The 11123-nt window shown below is 47.4% G+C and overlaps 1 long non-coding RNA gene across 1 annotated transcript; it reads right to left on the minus strand.

Annotated features, from left to right (window-relative positions):
• Positions 1-3217: 3217 nt before the first annotated feature.
• On the minus strand, positions 3218-4225 carry LOC309871003. Its single transcript, XR_014314933.1, has 2 exons — positions 4119-4225; positions 3218-3687 (listed from the first exon to the last, which is right to left on the minus strand). It is a non-coding gene; the product is annotated as an uncharacterized lncRNA (long non-coding RNA).
• Between the last annotated feature and the right edge of the window lie 6898 nt (positions 4226-11123).

Raw genomic sequence — 11123 nt, forward strand, 5'->3', positions numbered from 1 at the left:
CTACCCCAGAGTTCATTCCCCTTTCAGTTTCTGTTTGGAGAACCTTCTCCTGCTCTTTGGTCACTGCAACCTGGGGGACACTCTCCAGGCTTTAGCCAATCAGGGTGTTGTACTCCATGGCCACAGAGATTGGTTCAGGGCAGTTGTATGACTACATGGGTTCAAGTAGACTCGCCTGATGCCACCATCTTGCCTTTATAGGGACAAGGGCATGAAGCCAACTCTGAAGGATGCTGAGCAGCAAAATGGAGAGAAACTTCCAATGATATCATTGGAGCCCTTAGACCCCACCCCCATCTGAAGCTCCAGCCTGGACTTTCTGGTCCAAAAAGTCCCCTTTTTCCACAAGAGGTTTGCCCACAACCAGGGGGGTAAACTGATACAATCCCAGGGCATGTTGGCGGTAGGATAGCATCACTCATGTGGGCAGCCTGAGAAAACAGGACCTTGTCGTCCTTAGGACTCATTTGGTTTTGTGCAGCACACTTGGGCAGGCCTGGTTCCCTGGATTTGGGGTTCTGATGGGATCCACACCCTTTTGCTTCAGAGAATTTTTGTTCTGATGGTATCTTTAATTAAGGGCTTTTGCAGGCCTCTCTGTGAGGGCTTGCACATTCCACTCCATGAGAATTTAGGGACCATCCTGAGACATTGGTCCTGTTTCCAATTATCTAAGCTTCACGCCCTGATTTTTACTGTCAGATGTTGCCTTCAGAGGGCTAATGAAGGGGTGATATGGGGGCATAGAGACCCCACCGGTGCTAGGTGTGTGGCTTCACCCTCTCCCATCACTCCCCTACTCTGGGATGTTCAGTGGTTCCCCATAGGCATGACATCAGGAGTTGCAGAGCAGGGATTTGAACACAGTACTCTCCAAATGGCAAGTTAAACTGTGAAGGGAATGGGAAGTGATTACTCCCTTGGGGTAAGGGAGAACCATGGTGTCGGTAAGACTTCCCAGAGGAAGCAGGGCTGGGGCAGCTAGGGGAAATGGGCAAGTGTGGGAGATTCAGAGGAGAAAAAAGGGATACAGCACATTGCAGGGCATAGAAGTGAAGACAAGGATGGAATTTTGAGACATGGCACTGGTAGAGGCTCTAGGTTACAGAATCTAATAAGGTTCACCTCCGATTTCTCTCTCATTGCTCCAGTTCCATGTTCCCTGCAGGATTAGGTCTCACTCTCTCCCCCTGGACAGTTGCTCTAGATTCCTCACTTGTCTCCTTGCTTCCTGCCTCCTGTCTGGATCTTCCAATCCGCCCCCTACTGGTAGCCATCCATTTTTCTATCCATCCATCCATCCATCCATCCATCCATCCACTCACCCTCCCATCCAACGGCCCACCCACCCATCAATTCATCCATGCCTGCATTCATTCACTCAGCAGAAATTCCTGGAGGGGCAGGGCTTGCCATGGAGGACCATGTAGCTGGCCCTTCTCTACCTGGCTGAACTTGCCTCCTTTCCCTGACTTCCTGGACAGAAATTGTCACCCCTCCCCCTACTCCTCTTGCCAAGGTCACCTCTCCTCACAACACTTACTGCAAGACATTAGATGCCTTGACTTCCCCACCAGACTATAAGATCCTTAGGTGCAGGAACTTGGACTCCAGGGACTTAGAGCTGATTTGGGTTAAAGGAAAAAATTCTTAAAAGGGGCAACGGTAAGATCCTGAAGTCCTATTTGGCTTGGGTTAGAATCCCAGCTGCAGCATTCTCCAGGCATGTAACTCTGGGCAACCTCTCCATTTCATTGAGCCTCAGTTTACACATCTGTAAAGTGGAGCTATAAATGTCACTCTCGGGATTTTCACAAGGATAGAATGAGGGAATCAGGGAGGTGCCTGAGAGGTAGGCAGTGCTCTCTCGGTGGAAACCGCTGAAGGCACAATCCTTGCTGTCAGATGATGGTGGGCATGTGGAGTGAATTCCGGGGGCTCTGCCTGGATCCCAGTTGGCCACCCTCTCCCCCGATGGGACTTTTGGCTGATGATGACTGCCAGCTGGGAGCTGCCCTCAGATGCAGGGAATTGCCCGCCCAAAGACACAGACTTTCCCATGGAAGGTCCACTGATTGATGTGCAGTTCAAATATTCCACCCCTCAGCTGGGGACAATGCTGAGGGGCCATCTCAGCTCCAGAGCTCCTGTGGGATCAGCTGAGCTTTTACTGCAAATCCACTGTGTGTCATCCCAGTCTTGGCTTCCCCATTCCCACCCTCCCTCCTTCCCGCTTGAGAACTCTCTTGATTGAGGCTCTGAACTAGATCTCTATCTCAAGAACCAATGGAAGATAACAGGCATTTGAGGCAGGAATTCCCGAACTCCTAAACAGGGAAGATGGTACAGGAACCCAGGCAGTGGCAGGGTGGGAGATGGAAAGAAATGCCAGAAGTGGAGGGTGGAGCACTGGCCTGAGCAAAGCTGGGCATCCCTGTCCTGGGTCTCTGGAACATTCCCACCTTCTTCCTGCCCTTGTCTCCCAGCCCTCCCTAGTTCCCTGGTGATTGGTCCCAGTGATTGGGGATGCTGGCTTTGGGATCCTCCTTTAAGTCTGATTCCCAACTCTGTTTCTTGGATGAGTCTCTTCACTTCCTGGGCCTCAGTGGTACCAACTGTATAATGGGACTGCAAGGAATCAACAAGGGGTGCTGCAGAGCTCTTAGCATAGTGCCTGAGCCTCAAGTTTAACCCTAAATACTACTTGCTATGCAACCCCTCCTAAGGGACAAGGAAGGCAGTTTATAAATCAACCCGCATAGGCAGGGGCACCCGCTTTTACACTTCACCCTCAGACCTTCTTCTCTGCAACCTCTGTAACCGATCAAGGTTCCCCAGACCTTCCAGAAATCAAAGGAGGTTTGTCTGCTTGGAAACTTCTATTCTCTGCCCTTTTGTTTTGTGATGAATGATAGGATATCAGAGGAGAGTGGGTCACCTAAGCAGAGGTGTGAGTGAGTGCCCGGCTTGGCAGGGTGGTAGGGTGCTAGGGGTTCTGCAGGGTTTGAACTTTCATGGGAACCCTTTGTCATGGGTACACCTATAAAAACTGTTGAGGACCCCCAAAAGCTTCTATTTGTGTGGATTACATCCAGAGCCAGGATTAGGGAGTGTTCAATGAGCATACAATTGGAGGGGAGCCCCCAAATCTCAGTAATCAAAATGAGTATTTTAAAATAATATTTTGAAAAATCCATATGGGAGCCTGAGGCAGAAGGAAAAATTAATGATATTGATCTTGTCTTTATTTAAAATTTTGACATTTTGGTCATCATGAATTTTTTTTACATTAATTTTTTTCATTGTTTTCAGAATGAAGGTGATTTTTGCAGGTCATCTCAACTTTGGAAAATCCCATTGAGAGTGAAAAGGGTACGTGATGTCTTAGTATTATTATGAAATACGGTAATATCACCTGGAGACTCCCCTGGGTTGGTCATGGGACCCCAGGGATTCCAGACTGTATTTCAAGACTCATTGTTTTTTTTCTTCTTCTTCTTCTTTTCTTTTCTTCTTTCTTTCTTTCTTTCTTTCTTTCTTTCTTTCTTTCTTTCTTTCTTTCGTTCGTTCTTTCTTAGAGAGGGAGTCAGGGGCAGAGGAAGAGGGAGAAAGAGAATCCTTAAGCAGGCTTCACGCCCATGGCAGGGGTCAACACGGGGCTCAATCTTGCAACCCTGAGAACATGACCTGAGCCAAAATCAAGAGTCGAATGGTTAACCAACTAAGCCACCCAGGACTCCTGAGGACCACTGCTTTTGAAGGAAGACAAATCTTCTCCAGTAGTTTCCACCCTTCGGTCATAGGTTTGCCCCTGAGGCTTCCACTGGCCTTTCCTCTGCCTTCAAGGGGGTGGCACCTGAGAGGCTAAGTTTCCTGCTTCCCGCCCATCAGCTTCAGGTTAGACCTCCCAGTGCATGGGCTTCCCACCCACCTCTCCCCAGCCCTTGTCTGGACAAATCCCATTGGCTGATATCTCTGAGAGATCGAGGACCCCCAGTTGGGACAGACATTCCCAGGTGTGGTCTGAGAAGCATGGAGGCCCTGTGAGCCTGTCACCTCCTGCCTTGAGAAGGTCCATCTCTCTCCCTGCTCCAGGGTCTGTCCATGTCCCCACGCACCTGTTCATGGCTCCTATCCCTCCTCCCTTCTGGGCTGCTGATGCAAGAGTACCAAACCTCTATAGGCTCCCTCTGGGCTCCTGGAGAGCAGGCGTCTCACCAAGAAGGAGGATGCAAGCAAAGAAAACCTCCAGTGTATTAAGCTGGCTTCTAGAAAGCCAACTTCTGAAAACTCAATTTGTCAGCAATGTAAACAGGATACAGAGCCTGGCGAGGGCAGGCTCCGAGGAAAGAATCGAAAGGGAAGAGAGAGGGCAGAAACCTGCAGGGTAGCGTAACAGGAGCAAATCCTTGGCCACATTAAACCCGCTGCTTTTCACAAACAGATTCCTGCTCACCCGGGACCTTTCCTTGTTCCTTCAAGTTTCTCTCACCAAACACCAACACCTACTCCTCCAGGCTCTATCTCTCCTGGACACCTCTCTTCCTCTCCATGGGCCTCAGTTTCCCTGGCTGTCATATGAGAGGAAGAACCTTGGGTTGCTAACCTTTCTCTTGGTCTAATACCCCAAAATCTAGACTTCTCTGACTTGTACATCCAGGAGTCTAGAATTCCTTAATTCTAAGACACTTGGATTTTACAATTGCAGAATTTGATAAGTCAACAATGGTGGCTTCTAAAATGATATGATCTTAAGATTCAATGGCTCTAGTATCCTGTCCCTGTAACTTCCTATGATTCTAAAAATCCGAGCCTCAACGATACTCTGAGTCTGAAGCTGGGCAGTGTCCTCTAGAGGCCAATGGCCTGGATTCAGCTACCCCCTATTAACTGGATTGGCCCACAGGCCAATCATTTGAACTTCTGGTGCCTCAATTTCCACATATGCAAAGTAAGGACCATGACAGTTACTACCTCGTGGAGCAGTTGCAAGGACTAAATGAATTAATTTTTAAACAGAGCTTGGAGCACAGTGAGCACTCAGTAAATGTTTCACTCCTACTATTATTCTAAATTGGAAAGTTTCTATTGTCTCCGAGTCTGAGGTGGGTGTTTCTGGGCCTCCAAGGCTCCAGGGTTAAAAGTTTCAAAGAATTCATTGTTTGATGGATTCGTGGTACACGGACTCCAGAGACTGGCTGTGGACATATGTGTTTTGGTGATCCTGCCCCAGGATCATGGGAATTTATAAGGCAAGCTGAGAGGCTGGCTGGCTGGCCCAATCCTGGCACTCTCCGCTGCCAGTCCAAAAGACATGAGAAGTTTGGGACCTGCAAGCCCTAAGAAGGGCCCTCAGTATGTGCAGACCTCTGGAGATAACCTGACTTTCTGTGCAAAGTTTTATTGACCTTGACGAGCTTCTGGAATTCATGGAAACATAGGAAGACAGTCACCCCCTCACTTGGAACTCCCTTTCAGAAGGACCCACTGTGGCTCCCTACTGTCCTTCAAATCAAGTCCTATTTCTCATCCTGGATTCTGGAACCCCTTTACACACTGTTCTCTTCAAAGTAAATTGAGGTCACCTTGAATGGGGAAGGGAGAATGGGATGGGTTTTTTGGAAATTTCCTCTAGGTCCAAATACCTTCATTTATTCACTCCACAACTATTTATTAAACATTTATATTCTATCTAAGCATTTATATTCTAAACTCTGTCCTCAGCTCTGGGGACCCACAAGTGAAGAAGACAGACAAAGTCTCTGCTCTTGGGAGCTCACAAAACTCATTTCAGTTCCCACATGTGCAGGACACCTTCTGACTACAAAACTTTGTGCCAACACTCTGCCTCATTTGTAAAATGGTCCGATTACACCACTTATCCCATAGACTTATTGTAAAGATAAAAAGAGTGAAGGGCTTAGCCCAGTGTCTGGCACTGAGCAGGTCTGCCATCCATGGGAGTGGCTAGTAGTTGTGCTGATTTCAACCCTCACCTCACTTCTGAGCACTTAATGTGTAAGTTAAAAGCCAGACAGGCCTGGGCTCCAGCCCTGGGAACGTAAAAGGGATAATCATAGTGCTTGTTTCCCAGGGCTAGCTGCCTGACGCACTGGGCATACCCAGCCAGGGCTCAGATTGTGGAAGGCCATCTTCTCAATTCCCTCCAACATTCTCAGAACTCATCCCAACCAGTCCCACTACCTGCATCAACTCTCACACAGCACAAAACCTGATTATGTCCTCTCCCCTCCCAGTCCCAGTGTCTTCCACATAAGACCTGAAGAAAATCAGCTCCAAGACTTGGGCCCAGCTGGGCATGACACAACAAGCACTGGGGAGCTAAGCCTGGCTCTGGAGAGAGAGAGTCTCCAGATGAAGGGCATCTGCGGTCTTGCAGTGGGTCCTCTACCCTTTGCGTCTTGTCCTCATAGCCGCCAGCGGCTCCCGCCAACTACTGGCCATGAGTCCCTGCTGTGTTTTGGGGTTAGGTTATTTTTTCATTAAGTTTGCAATTATTAAAAAATGCAAATCAAATTGTGATTTGCTGAGCTGAGCGGGCTGGAGGTTAAAGCTTTTTCCCTGCCTGCGGCCCACTGGGCCCCCACCCTGTTCTGGGTAAAGGGGAACATTTTTGGGAAAATAAACAAGGAGGCCTTGATGCTTTGGGGACTTTATGAACTTGATCCTACCCCCACACCATACCCCACTCCATTAGCAGGCTTGGTTGCTCTCCCTGTTAATTAAAGAGGAGACTAGTTTCCAGGGCAATTTCAGCTCTGGCCAGGCCCGTGCCCACATCCTTGAAAGGGAGGCCATAGTGATAGGCTGGCTGGGTGGCTGGTGGCCTTGGAGGTAACAATTTGTCTCGGGATGGAATCCACTCCCCCGAATAAAGGGACCTTGTGTTCTCTCCCTTTCTCATAGTTCCTTGACCTCCACAGAGGGAATTATTAGAAGGGAAGCAGCTATGGTTCCCCAAGAGCAGGACCAGTTATGGTTGGCAACTCAAGCCCACTGCCTAGACCAGCAAGGCTCTCTTATCTCACTTCAGCTTCCTCCCATCCTCGGGACTCCTGCCTTTTTGTAGAAACCTGTACACTCACATAATCCTTCCTTTGGACATCCATTCACTTAACAACTTTTATTTTTTAAGATTATTTATTTATTTATTTATTTGACAGAGAGACAGAGAGAGAGGTCACAAGTAGGCAGAGGGAGAGGTCACAAGTAGGCGAAGAGAGAGGGGGAAGCAGGCTCCCCGCCAAGCAGAGAGCCCTATGCGGGGCTCGATTCCAGGACCCTGAGACCATGACCTGAGCCTCTACTAAAGTACCAGGCACTGTGCTGGGTTCTGGGTGTATAGAAGGGTGAAAGAAAAATTCCCTCCCACCATGGAGCTCACATTCTAGAAAGACACTGAAGATGAGTAAGTCAATAGGAACCCATCAGCCAGTAGTCAGATGAGGACAGCCAGCACAGAGTTCACAGGTAGTGTAGTGAGTGATGGGTAGGCCCAAGTCTCTCTGAGGAGATGGTGTCTGAACAGTGACCCACAGGTAGGGAGGGCAAGCTGTGGGAACAATGACACTTCTGCTGCCACAGAGACCGGCTGGCTTTGTGCCATCACCCCCTTTTCTTTCTGTGGTCTTTTGCCAGGCTCTCCTGGACTCCTTTTCTCTCTGCCTGGTCTGCAATGACTTCTCTGTATTTTCCTTAGTATGTGATTTGTTATTTTATTAAGTGAATCAAACACCTTTGTAAAAGAAGAACACAAAGCCATCTGGCTTATAGCACAAGCTGTCCAGTAAGAGTCAGGAAGCCCACGTTGCTGACGCACTTCTGCTCCATATAAGGACGCTTTTCCCATTTGAAACTCTAATGAGATGGTATTTTTTAAGATGGCAAACAAAAGGCATTTCTACTCCCCTTCTCTTGTTGAAAAAGCTCCCTAAAACGGGAAGCAGAAACACAAACTCTGTCTTTGAGAAAATTGGGAGATGTTATAACCCTGAACCACAGTTTACAGAGAAGGGAAGTGGATGAAGAAATGGCAAGGGGCTTACCAGAGAGGAATAGCATCAAACCAAAGGGCTCTCTGGGTGGATAGAACCAAAAAGAAACAAGCTGATTTGCCTGAAAGGCTTGAAAATGGCAGATCCGGGGCACCTGGGTGTCTCAGTGGGTTAAAGCCTCTGCCTTTGGCTCAGGTCATGATCCCAGGGTCCTGGATCGAGCCCCACATTGGGCTCTCTGCTCAGCAGGGAGTCTGCTTCCCCCCTCTCTCTGCCTGCCTCTCTGCCTGCTTGTGATCTCTGTCTGTCAAATAAATAATAAATAAAATCTTAAAAAAAAAAAAAAAAGGAAGGAAGGAAGGAAGGAAGAAAGAAAATGGCAGATCCTAGCTATCACAGAAGGTGCTGGTGAGACAGGGATGGAAGTGGGGGTTGGTCTGGAAGTCCATCCAGGGAGCACAAAAACCCTAGGTCCCTGAGTCCAATTCTTCCCAGTCTGCCAATAGACCTTGTCCCATCCAGGCCAGCAAAGGGAGAAAAAAGAGTCTCTGAAAGCAGGGACACCAGGGCCAGAGAAGGTGAGATCCTTAACTCCATTTACTGGTCTGGCTCTAGAATGTCATTAGGTGGTTTTATTCCCTCTCCTCACCCACAGGCAGACAATTATCTCTCTACAGAGATAATCTCTCTACAGAGAAGATAATTTGGAAGAAGGGAGATTTCTCCACAGAATGAGCCAAAGCCACTTGATTACCCATGCCGCATGGAAGTCCACCAGGCCACCATCCCTACCCACAGCTTCCAGTCAGAGTGTTAATATGAGTGGACTGCCAGGGATCACTACACATTTAAAGAAATTTCCAACATGAAAAAGATGAAAGCAAGCCATGGAGGTTGGGAGGAGAACTTAGAGGAAATGAAGGGAATGGAAGAAAACTGAAAAATAAGTCCTAAAATTAATATCCTTTGAGAGATGAAGATATTACTTACATAAAACATAAACAGGAAGCTATGAAAAAGTAACAGAGTAAGGAAAATTAAAACTATGTGTGGTAGATTGGACAAATAACCACAAGGTCCTTCCATCCCAAGATGCCTGCCTGTTTGCCTTTCAGGAGAAAGAAGCTCTTTTAGTTATCCACTGATGCATTAACAAACTACTCCCAAAATCAGTGGGCCAATTTCATGAGTTGGAAACTCAGGGAGGGCTCAGCTGGGTGATTATTCTGATGGCGGTCACTCAACGGTTTTCAGCTGTTGAATGGGCTGGTCTAGGGGTCCAAAATGGCGGCACTCATATGTCTGGCACCTTTGACAGGGATGACTGGAAGGCTGGGCTCAGCTGGAACTGTTGACTGGCATGATTACATGTGACTTTTCCAGTATGGTGGTCCTAGGGAGTCAGACCTCTTAAGGTGGCTGGCTTTCCCTGGAGTGAGTGTCCCAAGAGAACCAAGGGAAGACTGTCTTGCCTTTTCTGAGATAGCCTCAGAGATTGGGTAGCGTCACTTCTGCAGCATTGCAAGACTGGTCTAGACTCATGGTGTGGATGTGAGGTGTGTGTGTGTGTGTGTGTGTGTGTGTGTGTGTGTGTGTGACAAATCCCATCTCCTGATGGGACAAAAACCAAAGTATTTGGGGACATGTTTTAAAACTGCCAAACAGGGGCACCTGGGTGGCTCAGTGGGTTAAAGCCTCTGCCTTCAGCTCAGGTCATAATCTCAGAGTCCTGGGATCGAGCCCCACATTGGGCTCTCTGTTCAGCGGGGAGTCTGCTTCGCCCCCAACCCCGGCCTGCCTCTGTGCCTACTTGTGATCTCTGTCTGTCAAATAAATAAATAAAATCTTAAAAAAAAAAAAAACTGCCAAACAACTGGAAGATGAGCTCTATCAAAAACCAAGACTAAACCAAGGAAAAGGAAAACATGTATCAGTTAGCTTTTTCTGTACAACGAACTGCCTCAAAATTTAGCAGCTTAAAACAGCATATGGGCTGGGCCCCTCATGTGTCTTCAGTCAGCTGGTGGCCAATGGCCTCACTCATTTGTCTGATGGTTGATATCAGCTGACATCAGCTGGGAGAATGGAAATGATTTGACCATGGGTCTCTTACCCTCCAGCAAACCAGTCTGGGTTCACCATCAACCTAGTGATGCTTTCAAGGTTTTCTAGAGCTGCAAGAAGGCAAAGCCCTAAATGACTTCTTGCACCTTTGGATCTTCTGCATGTGTCATATTTGCTGTTATCATGTTGGACAAAGCAAGTCACATGACTAAGCCCACCATTACTATGGGAGTGGCTTGGGCAAGAGCTCAGCCAGCAAGGGAACTGAGAGCTTTATTTGATAAATCTAGGCAGCATGAAATACAAAAGACTGCAGAATGAGGCAAGGGAATTCCTCCTGGGTATCTGTACCTCAGGCCTGGAGCAAACCAAGTCCAGATGGGCACTAAAGATCAGAGATCCTGGAAAAAAGATGGCAGCCTTACATTATCAGGAAGGTTGTCTCTGTGGAGGTCATACAGAGGGGTGCTTTACAGAGCTGTTTTCAGGGTGTGGGAAGGCTTGGGTCAAATGTTCCAAGAAAAATAAATGAAAATAGGCAATTATTAATTCCAGGGGAAAGTGCTAGAATTTTAAGAAAAAGAAAAGGTTGTTATAATACACTACTTACCCGGCAGGAAACAATATTTTTGCACAGTCATAATAATGAAAACACTGATGTTAAATGAACAAAAAAAATGGATATTGATTATATTGGGAGGATAAGAGGGGAGAAATGGTGTAATTGAGCTAAAATCTCTCCTCTTATAACTGGAATTCAACACTGAATGTCTAAAATGGATATATTAAGAGATAGCTGTCTATGTATAAAATATAGAAATATGGAAGTCAATACCAGGAAACACAGCTGAAAGATATCCATCTGCATGTGGATCCGGTGAGGAATGGTCACATCCTGAAAAAAGGGGACATGCATGACCATTATCATCATCCACCCAACAAAACATTTTCTGAGTCAGTTCCAGGGTGTGGTAAGGAGTCTATTACAGGGCTTTTGGCTACAAGTTACAGAATGCTCAATATAAAGTGGCTTAGGGGCTACTG

Source organism: Mustela nivalis (assembly GCF_964662115.1).
Source record: "Mustela nivalis genome assembly, chromosome: 8".
NCBI classification, from domain to species: Eukaryota; Metazoa; Chordata; class Mammalia; order Carnivora; family Mustelidae; genus Mustela; species Mustela nivalis.